This window comes from Pelodiscus sinensis, chromosome 19 (assembly GCF_052426305.1).
Source record: "Pelodiscus sinensis isolate ZL-2025 chromosome 19, ASM5242630v1, whole genome shotgun sequence".
NCBI lineage: Eukaryota > Metazoa > Chordata > Testudines > Trionychidae > Pelodiscus > Pelodiscus sinensis.
The window spans coordinates 31,385,794-31,410,876 of NC_143070.1; the positions used below are offsets into that span (position 1 = coordinate 31,385,794).

At 52.5% G+C, this 25,083-nt stretch overlaps 11 non-coding genes across 11 annotated transcripts; 4 read left to right on the forward strand and 7 right to left on the reverse strand.

Moving 5' to 3' along the window:
- Positions 1–69: 69 nt before the first annotated feature.
- On the forward strand, positions 70–159 carry TRNAY-GUA (transfer RNA tyrosine (anticodon GUA)). Its single transcript is given in 2 exon segments — positions 70–106; positions 124–159. It is a non-coding gene; the product is annotated as a tRNA-Tyr (tRNA).
- A 4,159-nt stretch (positions 160–4,318) lies between these two features.
- Positions 4,319–4,392, reverse strand: TRNAI-AAU (transfer RNA isoleucine (anticodon AAU)). The gene has a single exon. It is a non-coding gene; the product is annotated as a tRNA-Ile (tRNA).
- Positions 4,393–7,104: 2,712 nt separating this feature from the next.
- On the forward strand, positions 7,105–7,186 carry TRNAS-UGA (transfer RNA serine (anticodon UGA)). Its single transcript has one exon. It is a non-coding gene; the product is annotated as a tRNA-Ser (tRNA).
- Positions 7,187–8,616: 1,430 nt separating this feature from the next.
- TRNAQ-CUG (transfer RNA glutamine (anticodon CUG)) lies at positions 8,617–8,689 on the reverse strand. The gene has a single exon. It is a non-coding gene; the product is annotated as a tRNA-Gln (tRNA).
- Positions 8,690–10,310: 1,621 nt separating this feature from the next.
- On the forward strand, positions 10,311–10,526 carry LOC142821656 (small nucleolar RNA U3). The gene has a single exon (XR_012898344.2). It is a non-coding gene; the product is annotated as a small nucleolar RNA U3 (small nucleolar RNA).
- Positions 10,527–11,860: 1,334 nt separating this feature from the next.
- On the reverse strand, positions 11,861–11,932 carry TRNAE-CUC (transfer RNA glutamic acid (anticodon CUC)). Its single transcript has one exon. It is a non-coding gene; the product is annotated as a tRNA-Glu (tRNA).
- A 2,176-nt stretch (positions 11,933–14,108) lies between these two features.
- On the reverse strand, positions 14,109–14,182 carry TRNAI-AAU (transfer RNA isoleucine (anticodon AAU)). Its single transcript has one exon. It is a non-coding gene; the product is annotated as a tRNA-Ile (tRNA).
- Positions 14,183–16,846: 2,664 nt separating this feature from the next.
- On the forward strand, positions 16,847–16,928 carry TRNAS-UGA (transfer RNA serine (anticodon UGA)). The gene has a single exon. It is a non-coding gene; the product is annotated as a tRNA-Ser (tRNA).
- A 1,417-nt stretch (positions 16,929–18,345) lies between these two features.
- TRNAQ-CUG (transfer RNA glutamine (anticodon CUG)) lies at positions 18,346–18,417 on the reverse strand. Its single transcript has one exon. It is a non-coding gene; the product is annotated as a tRNA-Gln (tRNA).
- A 1,946-nt stretch (positions 18,418–20,363) lies between these two features.
- On the reverse strand, positions 20,364–20,436 carry TRNAV-AAC (transfer RNA valine (anticodon AAC)). Its single transcript has one exon. It is a non-coding gene; the product is annotated as a tRNA-Val (tRNA).
- A 401-nt stretch (positions 20,437–20,837) lies between these two features.
- TRNAK-CUU (transfer RNA lysine (anticodon CUU)) lies at positions 20,838–20,910 on the reverse strand. The gene has a single exon. It is a non-coding gene; the product is annotated as a tRNA-Lys (tRNA).
- Positions 20,911–25,083: the final 4,173 nt, after the last annotated feature.

The window sequence follows — 25,083 nt, forward strand, 5'->3', positions numbered from 1 at the left end:
ACTTGGGGGAGCACGTGCCCCGAGACTTATAGAAGGGACTACCTGGACTAGCCACCCTTAGTCAGGCTCCCTTTGATAGCTCAGCTGGCAGAGCGGAGGACTGTAGTGTGTGCTTGGCAAATGATCCTTAGGTTGCTGGTTCAACTCCAGCTCAAAGGAGTGATTGTTTTCCCTCCGGCCTGGCCTTAGCAGAAGGCAATCAAGGTGGTTGCCTTGGGTCCATGTCTTCAGAGCTCTCCACTGCAATTGAGAGAAAGATTGTGGGTACAAGCTGCCAATCACATTTCTTGGGCTGCGCAGGTTCTCTACACACAAAAGTTCTTTTGGAACAATGGCCGTTATTCCACAATAACACTGCAAGAGTCTACACAGCAATTCCGTTATTTTGAAATAATTCTGAAGTAACAGATGGCTTATTTCGACTTCTGCAAACCTCATTCTACAAAGAATAATGCCTGTTCCAATTAGCTATTTTAAAAAAAGGCCTGTGTAGCTGCGCCACTGCTGCTAGTTTGAACAATCCCCTCCCCGGGGCCATTCTAAGTTATTCTTCCTGGGGCTCTAAATCGAGGTAGCTCGTCTACACTGGGGAGCCTGCCTCGGACTATTCTGAGGTTTCCCTGCAGTGTAGACGTGCTAGTTTGAAATAAGATATTTTGTAATAACTATTCAAGACCAGCTTATTCCAAAATAAATGTGCCGTGTAGTCGAAGCCAGAAGGAGGGAAGCCAGAAGTGCAGAGGCCAGCCTGAAAACTCAGTATTCCATATGGCTACACACAGAGATTTGTAGCTCAAAGCTGGAGCTGCTGTGGAAGGAGGTGAAGCTACAGAAGCTGACGGGGGACAATCAGCGGGCGGAGGGTTATTTTTTCTCCTCCCTGTGCTGATGTGGCAAGAACTGAAGAGAAGAAAATCCTCTTCCCTTCTCCTCAGAAGATAGAAAATGCAGCTTGTTCCTCTCTCTCTGGTTCTACTAAAGCTGGATCCCAGGGCTAGACATTTTCTTTCTAGAACCCTGGTGAAAGCTGAAAGTGAATTGCTTGTAGACTTAGAATGTGAGTTAAAGAAGGGCATCACCTAGCATGGGGCTTGAACCCATGACCTTAAGATAAAAAGTCTTATGTTCTCCCAACTGAGCTAGCCAGGTTCCATGTTACAGTATACCCCCATCACAGGGCCATCTCTCCAGTGACAGGTAAAGAGGCCTGTTTCAGGATTTCTTTTAGCGCAGCAGCAAGGGGCGATGGAGGAAAATCAACCCCCTCTCCAAGCTTTGTTCTCACGGCACCAAGTGCGCTGCAGAAAAAGCCCTTGTGTGTTAAAGGGCATCGGGGAGCCCAGAGCAGAGGGATCCCCTCAATACACAAACACAGTCCCATTCCCAAGACTCCCCCCATCCCGAATCCTGTGCCCAGACATCTCTACCTTCCACATCCTCACCCCTGTCTTGCACAAGAGAGCGTCCACACTGCCATGAGAGCTCTTGCACAAAAGCACAGCGTGCATGTGGAAGTGTGGACATTTTCTTGCGCATGACTTGTTCCACAAGAACCCTTGCGCAAGATGTTCTTGCGCAAGAAGCCGCGAGTGTAGACATAGCCTTAGAGATATATCTGAAAGGAGATGTTAATACAAAGTTATAGGAGAGTGATAATATTACAGGGAATTATCCACAGTTGTCTGTATATGCAAATATATATGCAAATATCTTCTTTCACACTGATGGGCATGAATACAAAGATTAAGGCAAGACTACACAACACATAGGCCCTATGTAAATCAGTTCTGCTGATGTTAATAAAATGCAATATTTTCCCCATTTCTAACCATATGACAGCAGTTTTAATGAGCAAGGGCAATCCAGGAATTTAACTACTAAAACACATCTCAACAGAAATTGCAGAAGAGGCTCTTGCGCAAGAAGGAGCTGTCTACGCTGTCCCTTCTTGCGCAAGAAAAACGCTTTTGTGCAATGCCGTTACATCTATTACCTTTCAGGAAGAACGGCATTGCACAAGAGGGTTTTTCTTATGCCAGAAGGGGCCGTGTAGATGCTCCTTCTGGCACAAGAGCCTCTTCTGAAACAAATGGTGGCTCATTAGGTATGTAAATGATGCTCAGCGATATTCCATGCTTAGCCTCATTTGCATATTACTCACGCAAAAAGCTGCGAGTGTAGACATAGCTCTAGGCAGGTTAGGCTGAGGTGGGAGGAGGCAGCGCTGGGGTTGAGGCTCCTCAGTGGTGCCTTGGCAGGGACCAGGGCATTGCAACCACATTGGGCAAGGTCAATGGCAGCACCTCCAGCCTCTGGGACATCTGTGGCCTTTGCTGCAAGGGGACACAAAACCAGGTAAGGTTCCCCCCTGATGCCCAGATCCCCCAAGACCCGGCAGCCCCAGCTTGCTCCAACACCTTCCGTTCTCCCCACCCTCTCTCCTGGCCACACACGGCACTTCTTGGTGTGTGTCAAGCCAGGCCCTGCAAGGAGCCACCAGGGCAGGAACCAGCCCTTGGAGCTCGGCTTGCACCGGAACCGGCAGTTTCCCACCACGTCTCCCTTGAGAAGAGGCGACTTGTTCCCCTTCCTCTCACCTCACGTCTCCCTTGTTTTCATTCCGTAGCGCTGCCCGAGAGGGAGCTTTCCCAATCTCCACTGGTATTTCCTGGGGCTTTGTGTTGGGGGATTGGGCTTGGCCATCTTCTCTGCTGGAAATGCCTCTTCTTTGGAAAGCAGCTCTCAGGAGCTCATGGAACTTCTTCTTCTCAGCTTGGAAAAGGGACAAGCAAGGGGAGACGGGACAGGGGTTTATGTGATGATGACAGGGGTGCCAAAAGCAAATAAATTATTTTTTCGCCTACTTAAGAACCAGGCTGACAGAATTAAACTGGTAAGTAACCGAGTTAAAAAGGAAGCATTTTTGCACCCAGTGGAACTCCTTGCCAGAAGATGTTGTGAAGGTGAAATCTACAAGAAGGTCCAAAAAAGAACTGGATAATTTAATGCAGGAAAGGTCAATCAATGGCATTTAACCAGGATGGACAGGGCAAGTGTCCCTAGCTGATGTATACCTGAAGCTGGGAATGGAGGGATCACTTAATAACTGTCTGTCCTGAGGATTCCCTCCGGACAATGAAATTGGCTGTTGTTGTGAGACAGGATCCTGGGCTAGTTGGACAACTGGCATGGCCCCGTCTGGCTGCTTTGATGTTCTATTTGGCTGTTCTTGTCCCCTCTGGGCAAGAGAGAATGGAGCCCCCCCGCCCATCCTGAAGTGGACAGAAAATGGCCTGCGAAAGGCTAGTGTAAGTGAGCAACGAGACTTGTTTTATGTGTCCCTGATGGTCTAGTGGTTAGGATCCAGCACTTTCACTGCGTGGCCTGGGTTCGATTCCCAGCCAGGGAAACCAGCTGCAACTTTCCCAAAACATGTCCCTAGTCAATCTTCTTGCCACATGTTACAGCAGCTGAGACCTACAATGGGGCTAACCCTAACCCCTTCCCCTTGGCTGGGCACTGCCTGGATTCAGGCCTCCCCAGTGCCAGCCTAAGGGCTCTGAAGAGGAGAGGGCAGCTCCAGGGGCAGAGTCCTTTCTTCTGCAGTAGTTCAAACCCAGCCCCTTGGTTTCAACTAACTAACATTACTCCTCATTTTTTGCCCTCTGTGCCTACCTCCCAACCTCAACATACTCCAACACATCCCCTTCCCTTCCCTCTCCCTCTCCCCTTGCTGGTAACACAAACAGGACTTTTCCCTGTTGAAAGAACAAACTCTCTGGTTTTTATGTGGGGAATGTAGAACTGGGGAGGGGATTGGGAAAGACCCTGGGAGGGGGAGGAGGCTGGGAGGAAGGGCTAAGGCTGGCACCGTCCTCTGATGGTCCCACTGCCTCATGTCAGGGGCCTCAGCAGCGCTGGGGGGTGGCTCCATGGGGAGAAGCTGGTTCAGAGGAACTTGAGCTGCTGGGCCACTGAAGCAGGCCCCCAGCAGCAGCCTCTGTGCAGGGCTCACACGCTCCAGGCCTCCCGGTCATATTGAGTCTCCCCGTGTGGCTTGGGCTCCAGAGCCTGCCCCCCAGCTGGTGCCTTGAGGTAGCCACTGCAGCAGCAGGAATTTGGGCATCAGGTCCCCTGCTTTTGGGGACAGGAAGCCAGGCCCAGGCTTTTTTAGCCACTGGAGCTGTACAGGCTGGAGCCTCCCCCTACCAGATCTCTGCCCTGCTTCCTGTAAAGCTCTCAGTCTTTTGCTTCTTTCTGTTTCCCTGTCCATAGCAGGCAGCTAAAGGAAGGGAAGTCACCAAACCAAACACCCCTGTGGCCAGCATGGGGCTTGAACCCATCACCTCGGCGTTATTAGCGCCACGCTCTAACCAACTGAGCTAGCCGGCCAATGAAATTGCAGCTCACCAGTGGCCCTTTCAAGAAAGGCACCTCAGGCAGCTGCAGCGATGTCTCTGCAGCTGCCAATGGCTCTTCTCTGACAGGGCCACTAGCGACTCACTGTGACGTGGGCTGGCTAGTCCAGCTGGTTTGAGGGTTGGCCAAGGTGGCTGGCGGCCGGCAGACCCAGGGCAAAAAGGCAGCCGGAAGCTCTTGCTGCCAGCACCTTGCCTCTCAGCTTCTTCCCTGTCAGCAGCAGCTGCAGCCCCTTTCAGCCACTGGGTCAGCCCGGGAAGGGAGGCAGGAATGGGGCCTCAGATTCCAGGGTTCTGAGTCTTGAGTGCTGCCCTTGACACCAACCACCCCTCACTCAACTGGGCCAAACAGGTGCCCCAGTTCATGCCCACTGGGACCTGCTTTACTTGGTTTCCTTCCACCCAGAGCCCCCTTCTTTTCCAGGGCTGCAAGGAGCTTCTCTCGGATGCTTTCTCATATCCCAGCACAGGACCATCTCTCCAGTGACAGGAGACGGGGCTGGTTTCAGGATTTCTTTTAGCGCAGCAGCAAGCAAGGGGAGATGGAGGAAAATCAACTCCATTTGCAAGCTTTGTGTGACAGGAGGGGTGTGATCTGGGGAACCTGCCCCCCCAGAAGGGCATTTGGGTGCACCCAGGAGCAGCAAGAATTCAGTCCCTCAGGCCAGTGCATTGGGGACAATGTGTGAGCCCTTCAATGAGCATTTTCTGCTCCCACTGGGGAAGGCAGCTGGGCAGGACCAGCCTGCAGCCCACGTCCCTTTCAGCCCCAGGTGCAGGAGGTAACAGAGAGGGGAGGAAAGTCCATGGCCAGAGCCTCCTCCCAGCAGTCTGGCCCTGCGCAGAGTCTGTGCATGATGGAGCCTCTCCCAGCAGGATTCTGGCCTGTTCTCTGCAAAGTGCTCAGCTGGTTCATTTTTTGCAGGCCCATTGTATGTGTCCCTGGTGGCTTCATTTACAGTTTTCAGTCTTTACATTTGCATCCCTTTTTGGAAAGAGGGTGCAAGTGTAAACATACCCTACATAGCGAGAGTTGGCCTCCGGCAGTTGAGCCTGGCAATGTCCCTACTGCGGGAACCCAAAGGGAGCAAAGAGCAGAAGTACTGGTGGGGTGCCCTCTGAACTCGATTTAGTGAGTGTTAGTTGGACTTGCTAAATCAAACTCCAGAAGATTGATTGTGGCCATTCCTCCCCCACTGGGTGTGATTCTTGTTCTTCTGCACAGCACAGCCCAGGTAGACCAAGGACCTTCAGATCATACCCTTGCTGAATTGATGGGAATAGAAACCAGCAGATTTGAACTTGTTTCAGTTGAGATGGGTTTAACTGGTTTCTGTGCATTGATCCAGGAACACATTAGGGGTTTGTAGTAATTTAAAGAATCTCTGCACAGCAGAAATCCAGAATGTGATGCAACTGGAGATGCAAAGGTTTCAATGAAGCCGATCAACTTTCAGGGGGCACTTGGAGTTGAACGAGGAACCACTTTGCCTGCAGTCAAACACTTTACCACTGAGCTACACCCCCATTACACTTGTTTGCTTGCATCCAGTGTTAGGAAATTAGCCGCTGGCAGCACTGTCTGCAGGAGCAGGTGGTGCCTTGCACACATGGTGGGGGGAGGACGGCCCTCTATGGGGTCACACATGTGTGGGGTCCCCCAACCTACGATCAGCATGACACGTCACGATAGCGCATCATCCCCTGTGCTCCCGCCTGCCCTGTGTGTGTTGCAATCTCACAACACTCACCTGATGTTCCCTCCCAGGTGCCCGAGGACATTTGGGAGGCCTCCTGCATCTGGGGGACCGGTTCCAGGGTGAGGGTCACAATGTTCCTGGAATCCTCCTTCTTCTCATCCTGGAGCTGCTGGTCAACAGGTTTGTCGTCCTGAAGCTGCAGCTGCTCCTGCCCAGGTGTCTCCATCCCAGACTCCACAACTGTCCCTGGAGACAGGGGTTCTCCAACCGCCAGGACTTGGTCCAGTTCCTCACAGTATGCACAGTGCTTCGGAGCTTCCCCAGTGCGGGAACTGCGCTCACGGGCCCTCACATACCCCTGCTGCAATTTCTTGACCTTGGCTCTGACTTGGTCTGGGGTGGGTGGAGGTGGCCTTTCTTTGCAAGGCCATCAGCCATTCAGCCATAAATATCTGCATTCCTCTGCCTGGACTGCAGGGCCTGCAGAGACTCCTCCTTGGACCACAGCTTTATCTCTGGCCCAGACCATGACAGTGCCCGGCACTTGCTGCCACTGGCTTGGTCCTGTGATGTGTCTATGGAAGGGCCAGAGGGGTCTCTGGGGGCTTGTGCCTGTGACATGGCTCTCCGAGAGGCTGGAAGCGCTCCATCTTAGCCAACTGGATAGTGAAATTATACTAAAATAATTGGTTAAGGTAGAACTAAGCGGTACTTGAATTTCTCTTTATAAACTGGGGTCCAAGAAGGAGACCAGCAAGAAGAAGAAAAGGGGAGAAGAGAAGAGGAAGGAAAAGGCAAAGGAAGACCAAGAAGGAGGAGAGAAGACCTTGAAACAGAACTCACCTCAAAGGCAGCCTAAGACCAGAACTGCCAGGACTCCTCTGCACAGCTGTTGCAATGGTTTGCTGTGTGAACTCTGTGGCAGGTGACATTAGGGCTGTGCACTGGCATTATTTACCAGTTTCCCTGGCTTCACTGTTCCCAGAGCTGTGATGGCCGAGTGGTTAAGGCGTTGGACTTGAAATCCATTAGGGTTTCCCTGCGCAGGTTCAAATCCTGCTCACAGCGAGGTCTGTGTTTTGCCCACACTTCTTCCTCAGGCAGGAAGGGCCTCTGTGAGTTACCAGCAGTGGGGCTGTTACTGTTGGCATCAGGACTGGATTAAGGGGTGAGCTGGTGAGCTAGTGGGGCAGCTGCCAGCAGGCACTGGGTGCCTTGCTCCTGGCAGACTACAGCAGCTGCCCTGGGACTGGAGCTGCATTAACCTCCACAGCACCTGTCAGCAGTGTGGGGCTCTGCATGGCCTGCCCCAGGGGACCCTGGGTTGCACGCCAGTGGTGGTGGCAGGGCCAGGCTGGGCAGCACAAGAGCATCCTGCTACCACAAGCTCCACGCATGGAGCGGGAGGGGCTGTATATGCACTGTGCACCCAGGGTGGAGCCGCACATGCACCATGAGCCCGGGGGCAGTGCCACATACCCGGAGCACTAGAATGGCTCAGGCTGGCTGTGGTCAGCATCTAACTAATTGCACCATTAGGCCATGTCTTCACTCAGGTGGAGATTTCTGCTGCAATCCATCTCCCAGAGTTTGATTTAGCGAGTCTAGATAAGACTCTCTAAATCAAACCCAGAGGGCACCTGCAGCAGTACACACTGCGCCTCCTCTTTGCTGCCATCCTCCTTCCACTGTTAGGACACCAGCAAACAGTAAAACCTACTCCAGATATGTGTTGGGATATGGTGTTGGGATATGGTGGAAAGAAGAGACACATTGGCCTCACCACAAGGCACCCCCGGGAGTTGAAACCAGGATCTTCTATTTACAAGGCAGGTGCTTTAGCCAACTAAGCCATGGTGCCCTCCTTGAAAGCAGCCCTCAAACTGTTCTACTTTATGGTTCCAGAGAACATGTTCCCATTCCAAAGTGCAGCCATTCACTGTTCCCCTCCAGCTCTTGCCATGACTCAAGGCCTGTGCAGCCCAAGACACTTGATTGGCAGTCGGCTTTGAGGGGACAGACCCAAGGCAGCCGCCTGGTCCTTTGAGCTGGAGTTGAATCAGCAACCTAAGGACACTTGCCCAGCACCGGCTACAGGCCTCTGCTCCGCCAGCTGAGCTATGGAAGGTGAGGAGGTGCCTGGGGCAAGCTGCTTTGCCTATGTTTTGCCTATGTTGGAAGAGCAGGGAGAACAGCCCCTTCCTAGCCCCACCTCCTCCCCCCAACGCCAGCCCCATGCTCAAGGGCTGTGGAAAGGGGCCTCGCCAAAGTAGCTCCCCCCTTGCTCCCACTCAGCCTCTGCCAGAACTGCCCCTCCTCAGGCTCTGCCTTGTCACCCAACAGACCCTGCTCTGTTCCAGCCCCCTCTCTCCATCTGAGTCACTTCTGGAGCCAGTGGGACTAGACAGCTGCTGTCCTATGGGATGTGACACTTCTTGGGGAACCATCTCCCAGTTCCCATGGGCTTCCCAATCAACCCTCCGAAGGTCACAGTTCCATACTCCAGGTGGGACTTGAACCCACAACCCCTGGCTCCAGAAGCCAGCGCCTTGTCCATTAGGCCGCTGAGGCCAAACAAGAAATGAAGAGAAGGGACAAAAATTCCCTGTCCCAAAGGCTCACCCCTCACATTGGCTGGGCAGACACGTCCCTCCCCTCTATCCCAGCAGACACGTCTGCAGCCCCTGGCAGGGAGGCGACTGGGCAGGTCGCTGGCAGAGCTGAGCCCGGGCTGGCAGCAGTGCAGGCTGGTCGGCCACAGCCCTGGGAGAGCAGCTGGAGGGCTCGGCTGGGGGGCGACGGGCCCGTGTGCTCTGCTGCTCACTGACGAGCTGGCTGCCCAAGTGTCCACACAGACGCTTCTTCAATCCCCACCCCCCTCAGCCAACCACACCCAGCCTCTTCCAGCACAGCCTGCCCCACCTCCCCCCACAGGGCTTCCACAGGGGCCTCTGTCCCAGGGAGAATGGGGAGCCCCTGCCCCCGGCACCCACCCACCCTGCTGCTGCTCCCCCCAGAGCAGAGGATTCACCCGGTACAAGTAAGTGCCTCTGTCCCCCCTGACCCCGGCTGCTGGGTTCCCCCCTGTTTAGCTACCTGGCCCCAGGTAAGGTCACATGAGACTGCTCATATCACCCCCTCAGCACGGAGCCCTGGGCAGCCGCCCTGCTCGCTCAGGTCTCAGGCTGGCAGGGCCTGCAGGGATACTGGGTTTGAATGACAAGGTGTTGGAGCAGCTATTAAAAGGCTTCTTCCTTGGCAGGGGCCTTGTGCTTGTGGATTGGCTGTTTCTTGGATGACTGGTGCTTGCACATGCAGCTGGGCTTTAGCAAATCAGAACGATGCGAGTCGTGAGTAACCCAGCGCCTCTGGAAATGGGAGTGGAGTAAAAAGTACAATATTGTCTATAAAAAATAAAATAATTTGAATAAAAATCAAAGTGCGACAAAAATAAATTACTTGAGTAAAGTACAAATACCCAAAAAAGGTCTTGAGTAGTGTGATCAAGTATTTCTACTTTATCACTTTCCACCTCTGCCCGGCAGGCAGGGGTTCTTGGCCCCTTGCTGGTCTGTGGACTGGCCGTTTGTTACCACTGACTTAGAGGAGCCCCAGGACCTGCAGTTTCAGGAAGAAACAGCAGGGCTGTGTCTACTCTGGCACCCTTTTCCGGAAAAGGGATGCAGATGAGCCAAGTCAGAATTGCAAATGCAGCGGGGATTTAAATTTTCCTGATTTTAAGAGGAATAAGGGATCTTCTGGAAAAGGCTTTATTTTCTGAAAGATCCCGTCTAGACTGGCGCTTTTTTCCGGCAAAGCTCCGAGCTGGAAAAAAGCAGCTGCCATGTTCATGCAAATGCAGCGGGGAAAATTTAAATCCCCGCTGCATTTGCAATTCTGACTTGGCTCATCTGCATCCCTTTTTGGGAAAAGGGTGCCAGTGTAGACGTAGCCCAGGAGATTTTGATTGGCTGCCAGGTGCTCCAAATGCTAATCAGGAGGCGTGTTTCCTTAAACAGGGACATGGAGCATATTCTAATATACAGATTTCTAAACCTGGTGGAGTGTGTTTGAATGGGATTTGCTGAGATTATTTCTGTTCTTTAGTTTTCTAAGTGTTGTGTGAAAACATTCCTCATGAGGAGAAAGTGAATGCACACAAGTGTGGGTGTGTAGGGAAGCAGGTGCTCATAAGACTGTACTTTCAGGGATCATTTCTATAGTTGGTAACTAGAGAAATGCAGTTGAAAGTGGTTGGCCTCGCTATCCATGAGGATGAGTGACAGTGTTCTCTTCTGAGCATGAAGCAAGCAGACAGTGTTGCTTTAATGTAATGGCTGTCTGCTGTTGATGATTGTTCTTTCTTTCCTGTTGGGAAGCTGGAGGAAGAGAGCACAGGCTGAGTGGTTAGCTCTTGTCAAAAAGTTCAAAATTAGTTTTGCAGTAGAGAAGAATGGGGATTTCACTTTATTGTTTTGTTTTGGTTTTTGTTTTGTTCCTGGGTTTACTTGTAGGCTACATCTATACTGATATGACTTTGTGCAAATATTTTTAACGCGAGAATTTTTGCATTTAAAGTATTTGTACAGGAGAGCACCTACACTGGCGTATGCTTTTGCACAAAATCATTTGTGCCAATGTAGATGCTCTCTTGTTTAAGAAAGCTCCGATGGTTCAATGGCCATTTTAGCCATTGGGCTTTGTTGCGCAAGAAATTAACGTTGCTGTCTACACTGGCCCTCTTGCGCAAGAATACTTGACAAGAGGGCTTATCCGTGAGTGGGCGCGTCAGAGTATTTGTGCAAGAACCACTGATTTTGTACGTTACAAACTCAGTGTTCTTGCGCAAATACTCGTGGCCAGTGTAGACAGGCAGCAAGATTTTGCCCAAAATCTTTCCAATGTAGACATAGCCGAACTGCTCTGGTCCTGATCCTGATGTTTTCATGCTGTTCTCTCACCTGCTGCTGGGTCTTTTTCCATTTGCTTCTCACACTGGATTTAGCCAGCCCCTTGGATCTGCCTTATGCCTTGTCTCCCATCTGTTCCCTAGTGGCCCTGCGGGAGGCAGAGACTAGTCGCAGCCCCGTGTTAATTATCCCTTGGGTTAGTGTCTTTCTCCCATAACGTGTAGCTAAGATATTTGTTAGTAACTGGCAGGCGTCGTGGGAGCTCACCCCCGAACAGAGACACACGACCTCAATATTGGGGCACAAGACAAAACTCACCTGCTCCTGGAACAGGAACACTGACTAGCGGTGAGGCCCCTCCCTGGCAGCACCCAGCAGTGAGAGCTGAGTGAAGGGGGAGGGGGAGGCAGGCCCAGGGGGAGAAGGCTCCAGGACTGTGTCAGAGGGAGGCTCTGCCCTGGCCAGTGGGGAATCGTTGCCTCTCCGAGGGGCCCAGGCCTGGTGGGTCATTTCCCCAGGTTACTGAGTGGGGGCTGGAGCCAGTTCTGTGTTGTCTCCTCCAACAACCAAACTGAACCAATGGATCTTGTGCCAACCTGCCTGTTTGCTGGGCTAGTGCTGTGTGTGCCACCAAGTCCTGCAGGGCTGCCGACATGGGAGAGGGAAGGGGCAGTTTGAGTGACCCAGCTCTGCCCCTTCTGAAAATGGCAAGTGTTGTCTTAGCAGTGCCAGAGAGGTGGGAAGGAGCCTGAAGTAACTTCTTGGGTCACAGCTGCTGTCACATAGGTGAGAAAAGAGACTAGGCAGCTGTCACATGAAACTGCAGGCTGGTTTCCCTGACTGGGAATTGAACCCAGGCCACAGCAGTGAGAGTGCTGGATCCTAACCACTAGACCATCAGGGACACATGAAACATGCCTTTTTGCTCACCTACACTAGCCTTTCACAGGCCATTTTCTGTCCACTTCAGGATGGGGTGACAGGTCCATTCTCCCTTGCCCAGAGGCGACAAGAACAGAAACCAAACAGAACATCAAAGCAGACAGACTGAGTCATGTGAGTTGTCCAACTAGCCCAGGATCCTGTCTCACGACAGCAGCCAATTTCATTGTCCCGAGGGAATCCTCAGGACAGACAGTTATTAAGTGATCCCTCCTGTTGCCCATTTCCAGCTTCTAGAATACACCAGCTAGGGACACCTGCCCTGTCCATCCTGGTTAAATGCCATTGATTGACCTTTCCTCCATTAAATTATCCAGTTCTGTTTTGGACCTTCTTGTAGATTTCACCTCCACAGCATCCTATGACAAGGAGTTCCACTGGGCGCAAAAATGTTTCCTTTTGGTTTATTTTTAACTTGGTTTCTGGGCTCCCTGAGGCCCTTTCACACACAAGGGCTTTCTCTGCAGCGTGCTAGGGGGAGAAACCCCTGAGCCAGTGACACGGACTGACCTAGGCGCAGGCCAACTAGGGGGGTTTCAGTGAAGCTACATGTAAATGGATCCATCTAGTAACCACTGCCAGCCACACGCACAAGGGAGGGGACTTTAGCCAAGAAAGCAAGGACTCTGAGGAAGGGTTGGAAGTGAAGGGGATTAATCAGATGGACGGGAGTTTCCAATGCTGGGCTGTGGCAAAGATGGATGCAGGAATGTCACAGGGCACTAGCACAGCAAGGGGACCAGAGAGGGCCCTGCTGCACTGAGAGACATGGCAAAGCCTGGGATTGAACCAGGGACCTTTAAATATTTCATCTTAGGCTCCCCACACTGAGCTACCCATAAACCCCTCTAGCTGGTTATTAACTGTCCAGGCTGTTTGGCAGCCGTGTCACAAACATGATGCCGTTGTGCCCGGCCCAGGAAGGCGAGACTGGTGTTTCCTGCCACCTGCAGTTTGACTTGCTCCTTCCCCCCATTCCTGCCCTAGCTCCCGGGCTGACCTGGCAGCTGAAGTGGTCGGGGGCCCAGCAGCCTGGGCAGGGAGTCGGGTGGCCAGACCCTGGTGGCAAGAGTCTTGGTGCTTCTTGTTTCCCTGCCCCCTCTGGTGCCCTCACTCCTCACCCGCAGCCCCTGCTGCCTGCCTGGGTCCCTGTGCTGTGTCAGACGCTCAATGAACCCTCCTGTTTCACACGGGCTGGGAGTGGCTCTGGGCGAGGGCACAGGGCTGTGTCATTCCCTATGGGAGCGGGAGGCCCCCGGAGCCCAGAGCGAGTGGACTCCCCAAGGGGCGCACGGTGAGAGACAGGGGGCTGGCGGCTCAGGGAGGGGCGGTCCCAGGAGGCAGAGGGCACCTGTGACTCTCGGCTGGCAGCTGACACTCTGCTCCTTGCTTCCCTCCCGCTGCTTCACCTCCCAGGGCTTCTTTCTCCTTCCCTGTCCATAGCAGGCAGCTGCACAAAGGCAAGTCACCAAACCAGACACCCCTGTGGCCAGCATGGGGCTTGAACCCACGACCTGGGCGTTATCAGCATCAAGCTCTAAACAGCTGAGCCAGCAGCCCACGAGGGGCCCTTTGGGAAAGACCCCACAGGCAGTGCAGGGACGTCTCTGCTGCTGCCACGAGCTCGTCTCTTATGGGGCCACGGGCGACTCACTGAGATGTGGGCTGGCTAGTGCAGAAGTCAGAGGAGCAGGAGCCTGAGTGGGTTCAGGGGGGCCTTGAGCAGGAGCAGGTTTGGGGGAGGGGCTGCTGGGCCACTGAAGCAGGTGACCAGGTGGTTGGCAGCAGCTCTGTGGGCTGGGCACATGGTCCCATCACCTGGACATATGGAGCCTCCCTCTGCGGCTTGGGCTGGAGGAGCCATGGGCCAGCCACTGCAGCAGCAGGAATTTGGGATCAGGTCACCCCACTGGGGACAATGGAGGGAAGAGAAGAGTTTTCCCTGCCATTAGGGGAAAGCTGGCCAGACCCTTTTAGCCACTGGGTCTGTGCAGGATGGATCCTCCTCCTACCAGTTCTCTGGCCTCAGTCCTGCAAAGCTCTCAGCCTTTTGCCTGTTTCTGCTTCCCTGTCCATAGCAGGCAGCTAAAGTGTGTGTCTGGGGTGGGGGGGAGTAGTCACCACAGCAAACAATCACATGGCCAGCATGGGGCTTGAACCCATGGCCTTGGCGTTATTAGCACCACGCTCTAACCAACTGAGCTAGCCGGCCTTCGGAAACTGAGCTCACAAATGGCTTTTTCAGAAAGGTGCCTCGTCTCTGACAGGGCCACTAGCCCACTCTGATGTGGGCTCACTAGTCCAGATGCTTTGAGGTGTGGTCAAGGTGGCTGGTGGCCGGCATGGCGCACTGAGACCCAGGGCAAAGAAGCAGCTGGAATCTCTTTCTGCCAGCACCTTGCCTCCCAGCTTCTTCCCTGTCGGCAGCAGCCGCAGCCCCTTTCAGCCACTGGGAAGAGAGGCAGGAATGAGGCCAAGTAACGAGTCAGGCTGAGGGGGGCAGGCAAAGCTCATCTTGTCTTGCAGGGCCACTGGCAACAGTTTCTCTCTTGTGCACTGCTGCTGAGGAGAAAAACACCCTGAGAGGGACCAGAAAGACCCATTTAAAAGATTGTTGGGGGGGGGGCACCTGCTAGCGTCAGGGGGGCAAGAGTCAGAGCCTGGCAGCTCCTGGGGACCACACAAGAGACCACAAGGGTAAGCAGCAAGCTCCAGGCAGGTTACGTTTTAGGGCCCAGCCCATCTCAGCCAGGCAGACCATAGCATCAGACTGAGCTCCAGGGGGCATCAGACACCCAGCAGGAGGCACAGAGCTCTCTCTTTCTCTGGGGAGCCTGCAGATAAGGAGCCCAAAGCTCATAAAGTTGGAGGGTTTTGCAGCAACCAGCCCAACCCCAGCAAGTCCCACAGAGATTTGAACTCAGATCATATGATTCAGAACTCTGAGCGCTGCCTCTTACACCATGGCTACATCTAGACTGGCATGTTTTTCCAGAAATGCTTTTAACAGAAAAGTTTTCCGTTAAAAGCATTTTCAGAAAAGAGCGTCTAGATTGGCAGGACACTTTTCTGCAAAAGCACTTTTTGCGGAAAAGCGTCCGTGGCCAATCTAGATGCGCTTTTCCGCAAAAAAGCCCCGATCGCCATTTTCACGATCGGGGCTTTTTTGCAGAAAAGAAATCTCTGCTGTCTACACTGGCCCTTTTGCGCAAAAGTCTTTTGGAAAAAGCCTGGACTCAGAAGCTGGGAATGGGTGACGGGAGGGATCACTTAATAACTGTCTGTCCTGAGGATTCCCTGGGGACAATGAAATTGGCTGCTGTTGTGAGACAGGATCCTGGGCTAGTTGGACAACTGGCATGGCCCAGTCTGGCTGCTTTGATATTCTGTTTGGTTTCTGTTCTTGTCCCCTCTGGGCAAGGGAGAAGGGACCTGCCACCCCATCCTGAAGTGGACAGAAAATGGCCTGCGAAAGGCTAGCCATTTTCTCAATTGGGGCTTTTTTGCAAAAAAGAAATCTCTGTCTACACTGGCCCTTTTGTGCAAAAAGTCTTTTGGAAAAAGACTTTTGCCCGAATGGGAGCAGCACAGTATTTCCGCAAAAAGCACTGATTTCTTACAGTAGGGAGTCAGCGCTTTTGCAGAAATTCAAGCGGCCAGTGTAGACAGCTGGCAAGTTTTTCCGGAAAAGCAGCTGATTTTCCGGAAAAACTGGCCCGTCGAGACACAGCCCAAGGGACCTACATGAGCCAGTAGTGATTCAATTAGGCTGAACTGGAGTTCTGGCTTATGGCCACTCGGACCAGCTTTGCTTGTTTCCTTCCACCCAGAGCCCCCTTCTTCTCCTGGGCTGCAAGGAGCCTCCCTGGGATGCCCTGAGACAGGCACAGGACTCTGCCTCCCCATAACCAGCCCCTCCCCACCCAACCGGCTTTGGCAGAACAACCGGCTTTGGCTAGCTAGACTGCTCCCTTCTTACACACTTTGAAATGTCCATTCCTAAACAGGACTGTGTGGCCTAAAAGAAAAGGCATCGGACTTTGGGTCAGAAGACTGAAGGGTTGAGTCCCTTTGCACTTGTGTTGACTGTGCTTGTGGGTTCTGATGTCTTATGCTTGGAATTGTTCTCTGTAACAACGTGTGTCCATTGGAAGGCCTCTAGCTATTTGGCAGATCTAAACTAAAACCTTCTGCAGGCAGAGTGGCAGCAATTACTTACAAAGCCTGAGCTCATGTTCCACCTAAATGGCATTTCAATAGGGTCACACTAGGCTGTGACCAGGGGGTCTGATCCTATTGACCCCCACCGTCACCAAGTAAGAAACAGATCTAAGGGTGGGTAGAGAGAACTTAGTTAACAGCATTTGTTCAGAAAAAAAACTGCTTAGCAATAGTTGAGTTTGTGCAATTGGCATTCTATGATTATCATCCTCACTTTCCTAGTGTTTGTCTGTGTGATCGCTGTCTGGTTTGTAGCTGTTTCTGTCGGCTGTATCATTAATGTTGCTGGGGGAAAATCAACAAAGGCGGTGAAGTATGATTGGTTAGGTAAATCATAATAGTATGTTAGCTTTGGTTAGTAACATTATACTAAAATAATTGGTTAAGCAGGACTAAATTATCACTATATAGATAAGAAGAAGGAAAAGGGGAAACGAGAAGAGGAAGAAGGAGGAAAAGGGAAAGGAAGGGAGAAGACCAAGGAGGAGGAGGGAGACCTGGAAGCAGAACTCACCTCCAAGGCAGCCTCAGACCAGAGCGCCCAGGACCCCTCTGCATGACTGTTGAAATGGTTTGCTGTGTGAATTCTGTCAGGTGACGTCAGCCCTGGGCACTGGGATTATTTACCAGTTTCCCTGAGCTACTAAGACTCAGAGCTGTGCTGGCCGAGTGGTTAAGGTGTTGGACTTGAAATCCAATAGGGTTTCCCTGTGCAGGCTCAAATCCTGCTCACAGCGAGGCCTGTGTTTTAGTCACACCCCTTCCTAGGGCAACAAGGTACCCAAACTCTGAGACTCCTGAGAAGAACGTGCCTGTCCCAGCAGAAGGGACACATGGGCTATGTCTACACTTGCAGCTTCTTGCATGAGTAATATGCAAATGAGGCTAAGTGTAGAATATTGCTGAGCCTCATTTGCATAGCTAATGAGCCACCACTTTTTTCAGAAGAGACTCTTGCACCAGAAGGAGCATCTACACTGCCCCTTCTTGTGCAAGAAAAACCCTCCTGCGCACTGCAATTACACCAATTAATTTTCACTAAACACCATTATCAGACTACCCAGTGCACATTCCTACCTTCCTTTGTGCACACAACATACCTGGGGCTCTAATTACTGGCCACCTGCCTTTCACACAGATCATTGATCCTTGTGACTTTCAGGTACATTCACATGGCAGCTGTTTAAACATAATGTGCTTCTACTGCATGATCAGCACCAGAGTCTGGGAGTTAAGGAAGGGCACCGCCCAGCATGGGGCTTGAACCCATGACTTTGAGACTAAGGCGCTACCAACTGAGCTAGCCAGACTGCCTGGATAGGATTTCCTAATATCCCATCTTAGGGTAACAGGAGCCAAGTGTTCTCCACTGCCTGACTCAAGGCTCTTTCTTGCCCCTAATGTGGGGTTCTGGTCTGTGGAGAGGTTTGAACTCGAACCCCACTCCCCACACACCCACTTCTTTCCCCACAAGGAACGGCCCCATTTCCATCTCTCCAGGGACAGGAGAAGGGCTCTGGCCTGTTCTCTGAAAAATGCTCAGCCTGTTTCATTTTCTGCAGGAATGAGTGGGATCCATGCGCCCTGTTCCCCAGTGAGAGGTATGTGTCCTCTTCCCCCCTTTCCACAGACACAGCAGGCCAGGGGGCTATGAGCCTCCAGAGGCCCCTTCCTACCTGGCCTCCCACAAACCTGGGGGGAAAAGCTGCTAGACCCCAGCCCTCCTGGGCCAAGCCATGGCAGAGGTAGCAGGATTCACTCCCATCTTCTCCTGCCTGTGCCCTGGTGCTGAGGGGCCGGCCTCTTTCCTGCTGCCCCAACTCTTATTCCCACAATGCACTTTGTGCAAGGGCCATTGGTCTTTCTGCCAAGGTGCGTGGCTGGCAGCCAGGACTCAGGGCCCTTCCCCCAATCCCCCCTCTGACCCGCTCACACAGTCTGGCTGCCTCCAGCACGGGCTGAGCTCAGGGGTCAGGTGGGTGACCTGCCCTGCAGCTGTGATGGCATCAGGCCCTTCCCGCCGGCCTCCTCCGTCTGGAGATGGAGCTTCAGTGGCCTCAGACACCCAGCAAGAGGAACAAAACTCTCTTCACTGAACCTCAGGGCGTGGAAGCAAAAGCACCTCAACCTTGTAACAACCAGCTGAATCTTAGTAGGTCCCACTGAGATTTGAACTCAGATTGCAGGATTCAGAGTCCTGAGTGCTGCCCCTTACACCATAGGACCTGTGGTATGAAAGTGCACTGGGCACCTCTGACTCTCAGCTCTCAGGCTGGCCTCTGCTCTCCTGGCTTCTCTCCAGCTGCTTCATCTCCCAGGACTCCCTGTAAGAAATGTCACTTTCACCCCTGGGAGCAGCTCAGCCATGCAAAGGGGCTGCCTGGGGCAGGACATTAGCCCTGGAGGGCAGGGGTGGGTGTGGCAGTGACATCACAAGGGCCTTTTGCAGCCCCTCAGCTTATTGGCTAAAGGAGGTTGGGAGGTGATGACCTCACAGAGAGTCCATGACAATGGCCAGGTGGGACAGGCTGCAGGGCAGGGGCCAGATCAGAGCTCCCCCCTGCCACCCCCCCCCCCCCCCCACCCCGTGGCTTTGCTGCAGGGAGTCTCCTTGAGAGTTGCCCTTGAGGTCTTTTCGGAGCCTTCTCCTTTCCCACGACTAACTGACCTAGATGACAGACGTCGCTGTGGAGAAGGGAAGAGCCTCCAAGAAGGCCTCTGTAAATGCAGCAGGGGAATTAGCTCAAGTGGTAGAGGGCTTGCTTAGCATGCAAGAGGCAGTGGGATCAATGCCCACATTCTCCAACAGCAGCTCAGCTCTTTCAATTGTTTTCACTGTCAGGGGCTCAGTGGCCCCTTCCCTCTTCCTACCTGCTCTCCCAAAAGAGACAGACCTGGCTCCCCTTTCTTTGCCACCAGCAATTGCCATGCTGCAAAGCAGAGAGTGGAGATATCAGGCTCTGTGGTGCAACGGAAAGCATGTTGGACTTTTAAGCTGCAACAAAATACAGGACTATGCAGCACTTTAAAGACTAACAAGATGGTTTATTAGATGATGAGCTTTCGTGGGCCAGACCCACTTCCTCGGATCAAATAGTGGAAGAAAATTGTCACCACCATATATATCAACGGGTACAATTAAAAAAACCGAACACATATGAAAAGGACAAATCAAATTTCAGAACAGAACGGGGATGCGGGGGGGAAGGTAAATGTCTGTGAGCTAATGATATTAGAGGTGATAATTGGGGAAGCTATCTTTGTAATGGGTAAGATAACTAGAGTCTTTGTTAGGACCCCGCCGAAAAGTGTCGAATTTTAGCATGAATAACAGTTCAGAGGATTCCCTTTAAAGTGCAGTTTTAAAAGGCTTTTGAAGCAGGATGCAGGTAATTAAGTCATTGAGATAATGTCCTTTCTGGTTGAAATGGCAAGAAACTGTTTTTTTTCTGTATTTTGTTTCAGCTACCCTAGACTAACATGGCTACTTTTCTATCACTATTTTAAGCTGCAGTGATTCATGTGAGCCCACCTAGATGTTCAAAGTTTGTGGGTTCAAGTCCCACGAGTGTCACTTTAGCTGCTTTCTCATTTCCAGGGCGCAGCTTTTACAGAACAGGCAATCCTTAGGGTGAAACTGGGGTGAGCTTGAGTCCAGACAGTTCCCAGCAGACCCCAGTGAGGATGGAGAGAAGGGCTGGTTCTTGCGGTTGGGGCTGGGAGTTGTTCTGAAAGGCTTCAGGTGCCATTAGATCGTTGTATCCCTCCCTGTCTCCTACCAGTGCTGAGCAACACTCAGGCTATGTCTGCCCTACACTGCTCTTCTGGGAAAAGCTACGCAAATTTCAAAACCCAATTTGTGCAGCTTTTTCTTCTGCTTTTTTTGGGGGGCCGGGAAGAGGCTTTTCTGACATTTGGCCTGTTACACTGGGCAAGTCACACAAGGGAGGCAGCAGGCAGAGCCGGCCCAATGCACCAGCCTTCCAGGGCAGGGGAGGCCAAGGCACAAGCAGCTGCCCGGCCTAATTTATCTGGCTTCCCCAGGTTGGCACCCAGGGGCATTATCAGCTGACGTTACCCCACCTCCCCCTGTCACATGAGTGTTGGGCTCATCAACAGGCTGGTCAGCAGAAGCTGCAGTTACCTGGGCACTGCAATAAGAGAAGACCCTGTGTTTCTGTCTGGCTTTGAACCAGGGACCTTTTGCATGTTAAGCAAATGTGATAACCACTACACCACAGAAACACATTTCAAGAGTTGGAACTTGGCTGACTGTTCTGTTTCTGGTTCTTTCTAACACCCTGCTCCACCTCTTGTTCTCAGGGAAGCGCCTAATTTCCTCACCAGCCTCTTGAGATTTGTAGCTCAAAGCTGGAGCTGCTGTGGAAGGAGGTGAAGCTACAGAAGCTGACGGGGGACAATCAGCAGGCAGAAGGTTATTTTTTCTCCTCCCTGGGCTGATGTGGCTAGAACTGAGGAGAAGAAAATCCTCTTCCCTTCTCTTCAGAAGATGGAAATTGCAGTTGGTTCTCTCTTTGGTTCTACTAAAGCTGGACCCCAGGACCAGATTTTTTCTTTCTAAAACCCTGGTGAAAACTGATAGCTAATTGCTCACAGGCTGAGAATGTGAGTTAAAGAACTGGCATCGCCCAGCATGGGGCTTGAACCCATGACCCTGAGATTAAGAGTCTCATGCTCTACCAACTGAGCTAGCCAGGCTGTGTGTGGAAAGTTTCCTAATATCCCATCTCAGGGTAACAGGAGCCAAGTGTTCTCCACTGCCTGACTCAAGGCTCTTTCTTGCCCCTAATGTGGGGTTCTGGTTTGTGGAGAGGTTTGAACTCGAACCCCACTCCCGACACACCCACTTCTTTCCCCACAAGGAACGGCCCCATTTCCATCTCTCCAGGGACAGCAGAAGGGCTCTGGCCTGTTCTCTGCAAAATGCTCAGCCTGTTTCATTTTCTGCAGGAACGAGTGGGATCCATGCGCCCTGTTCCCCAGGGAGAGGTATGTGTCCTCTTCCCCCCTTTCCACAGACACAGCAGGCCAGGGGGCTATGAGCCTCCAGAGGACCCTTCCTATCTGGCCTCCCACAAAGCTGGGGTGAAAAGCTGCTAGACCTCAGCCCTCCTGGGGCAGGCCATGGCAGAGGTGGCAGGATTCACTCCCATCTTCTCCTGCCTGTGCCCTGGTGCTGAGGGGCCGGCCCCTTTCCTGCTGCCCCAACTCTTATTCCCACAATGCATTTTGTGCAGGGGCCAGTGGTCCTTCTGCCAAGGTGCGTGGCTGGGAGCCAGCACTCAGGACCCTTCCTAAAATATAGAAATCCCCCGCCTCCCCTGGGGGCCAGGTGAGTGACTTGCCCTGCATATGTGACAGCATCAGATCCCTCCCACCCGTCTGCTCAGTGTGCAGACCAAGCCCAAGGGTGGCACCTGGGTTGTGTGTTATACAAAAGCCTCTTGTTCCCTGCCCAGTTCCCAACATTGGCTGCTGATGTTAACTTCCATGGGGGTGTAGCTCAGTGATAGAGTCTTTGACTGCAGATCAACTGGTCCTTGTCTCAACTCCAAGTGCCCCCTTGGAAAAAATTCCTTCTAGTGTAAACATTTTCCTTTCCAGTTCCATCACACTCTGGCTTTACATTGCTTGAGGTTCTTGACATTAATAAGAACCCTTAATGCAGAGCTACTCAACTTTGGGATCCCTGGCAGCCATAATCAATGGCATTTAACCGGGATGGACAGGGCAGGTGTCCCTAGTTAGTGTATTCCAGAAGCTGGGAATGGGCGACGGGAGGGATCATTTAATAACTGTCTGTCCTGAGGATTCCCTCGGGACACTGAAATTGGCTGCTGTTGTGAGACAGGATCCTGGGCTAGTTGGGCATCTGGCATGGCCCAGTCTGGATGTTCTGTTTGGTTTCTGTTCCTGTCCCCTCTGGGCAAGGGAGAAGTGACCCCTCATCCTGCGAAAGGCTAGTGCAGGTGAGCAAAGAAGCATGTGTCCTGTGTCCTATATTGTATTATTGTAGTAATAAACCTTTAGATGGTAGATGCTAAATGATTGGCTCAGCGTGATTTGTGGGTAAGATCCAGAGGGGAAATTGACCAGGGATCTGGCTTAGAGGTGAGTTCAAGGGGAAACCTCACAAAGGAGATTCCAGGCAGCCAGGACATGGGGGTCTCTGAGGTTGCTCTGTGAGGTCACTGCCTCCCAGCCAATGAGCTGAGGTGCTGTAAAAGTTTCTGTGATGTCACTGCTGCCTTGCAGGCTCATGTCCTGCCCCTGGCCAGCCCCTTGGCATGTGTGAGCTGCTCTCCCTGCCCCCCTCACTCAGGGCTGGTTCTGGGGCTCAAGCAGGAAACATCAAAGGCTGCTCAGGGGCCACATTGCTAGGCCAGGGGCCCTCCTGTGGGGCTGTGAGTGTTGCTGTTCCTGCTGTACAGACAGGGCCATAGAGCCTCAGGAGGCTGCAGCGGTGGGAGACACTTCCCTGGTTTTGGGAGGGAAACGAGATGTCAAGGCCCATGACTTGGAGCCAGCTACCGATACCCATGGAAAGCTGATTTTCAGAAGGGTGTGATCAGCCCTTCCTGTGTATCTGGCTTCTTCAAAGGGGCTTCATTAGGAGCTAAAAGTTGAAGAAGGGACATTTAGAAGGGTGAATTTCTTTCCCTGGCAGCATTTTCTGTGTGCCCCAGTGGCCTAATGGACAAGGCACTGGCCTCTTAAGCCAGCAATTGTGGGTTCAAGTCCCACCTGGGGTTACAGTTTCTCTCACTGACAAAGAGTTTACTCTTCTCTCTTAAACAGTTAGCAAAGATGCCACACAGTTGCTGTCTTGGTCACTGTTCCAGAAACAGAGTGAGTTTTGCCCTGGGCACCAATATTGAGGGTGTGTGCACCTGTTTGTGTGTGAGCCCCCCTAGCACCCATTGGCTCCTGCTGAGGGGTGGAGGGACCCCTGGTCTGGTATTTCCTACTGGGGAGGGTTGGAGGGACCCCAAGCCCTATAGCGGGTCAGAGTCCTGCCTGGCAGGATACAGTTTCAGTTTTTCCCTGGTGGATGCTCCAGACATGAGGGATGCCAGCGCACTGGCCCAGCCCGGGCCGGCAGTGATGGTTTTTATACATGCAGGGAAATGCCCCGGCTTCTCCCCCGCACAGAGCTGCTGCCTCTCCGGGAGGCGGATGAACTGCAGGTGCGGGACAGCTCCCTGCCAGCAGGGACAGCAGCCAAGGCACCAGATATCGCTGGGTCTGCAGCCAGTGTTGGGAACTGGGCAGGGAACAGGAGTCTTTTGAGTCACACACGTCTCAGGTAGGACTGTGACTGGTCCAAGCAAGGAATGTGTCTTGGGGCTAGTTTAGTGACACCCCAAGGCTGTGACTACACAATGGCTGTGTCTAGATTTCATCCCTTTTCTGTGAGAGGTGGGGGAATTAGCTCAAGTGGTAGAGCGCTTGCTTTGCACGTGAGAGGCAGTGGGATCAACACCCACATTCTCCAGTGATAGATATTTGCTTTCTGCTCGTTTTACAGGCAGAGACAACAAGGAGGCTAAGTGCTTCTAGGGGCCTCTTTGCAAAAGGCAGGGGACTGGTTTCTGCAGTGCAGTGGGTGTCACATTTGCAGGGCATATAAAAGTTCCCTGGCTAAAAGCCAGACAGGCAAAGTCCTGCCTGTAACACCCAGAGGAGGGGATTCACTTGCCTGGGGAGGGCAGGAACAAACCAGCACTTGGCTGCCAGCTGTTTGCACATCTGGACACATTTAACCTCACCCAGAGACTCCTGACAAGTCTGTCTCCTGTGTCCATCTGTGCCTCAGGCCAAGTGTTCGCATGTTTCATATCGAAGGAAACTCCTCCTCCCTTTTTCCTGCCTGGAGCCCCTGCAGAAGTTGCTGGCACTGGCAAGGCAGGGCTCTGACTGCAATTCCTGGGAGAGGAGAGCCAGCACCACACACCCTTGTGATTCCCTCAGGGGGTCAGGTCAGGGCCTAGAGAGCCTGAGGGAGCAACCACTGCAGCTCCTACAGCCATGGAGAGTCAGGGTCTGTGGGCATCAGGTGCTTCTCACTTGTGGTTTCCTTCTTCCCAACACTCCTCCCCACTCAGCCTTTTCCTGAACCAGCAGTTCCATGGGTGGCCAGGGGAGGCCTCTTCTGTGTCCCAGAAGGGCATAAGTAAATGTGAGCAAAGGTTACAACAAGGCACCACTGGAACTTGAACCCAGGATCTCCTGTTTATGAGGCAGCTGATTTAGCCAGCTAAGCCATGGTGCCCTCCTTGAAAAGGGCTTTGAAACTGTTCTACTTTATGGTGCCAGACACCCCCTTCCCATTCCAAAGTGCAGCCGTTCCCCATTCCCCTCCAGCTCTTGCCATGACTCAAGGCCTGCGCAGCCCAAGACATTTGATCCAAAACAGAACTGGATCATTTAATGCAGGGAAGGTCAATCAATGGCATTTAACCAGGATGGACAGGGCAGGTGTCCCTAGCTGGTGAATTCTAGAAGCTGGGAATGGGCGACAGGAGGGGTCACTTAACAAGTGTCTGTCCTGAGGATTCCCACTGGGCAATGAAATTGGCTGCTGTTGTGAGACAGGATCCTGGGCTAGTTTGGCAACTGGCATGGCCCAGTCTGGCTGTTCTGATGTTCTGTTTGGTTTCTGTTCTTGTCCCCTTTGGGCAATGGAAAATGGACCCATGTCCTGAAGGGGACAGAAAGTGGCCAGTGAAAGGCTAGTGTAGGTGAGCAAAAAGGCTTCCTGTGTCCCTGATGGTCTAGTGGGTAGGGTTCAGCACTTTTACTACTGTGACCTGGGTTCAATTCCCAGTCAGGGAAACCACCGTCATCTGTATTTATAAAATCTGCCAAGTC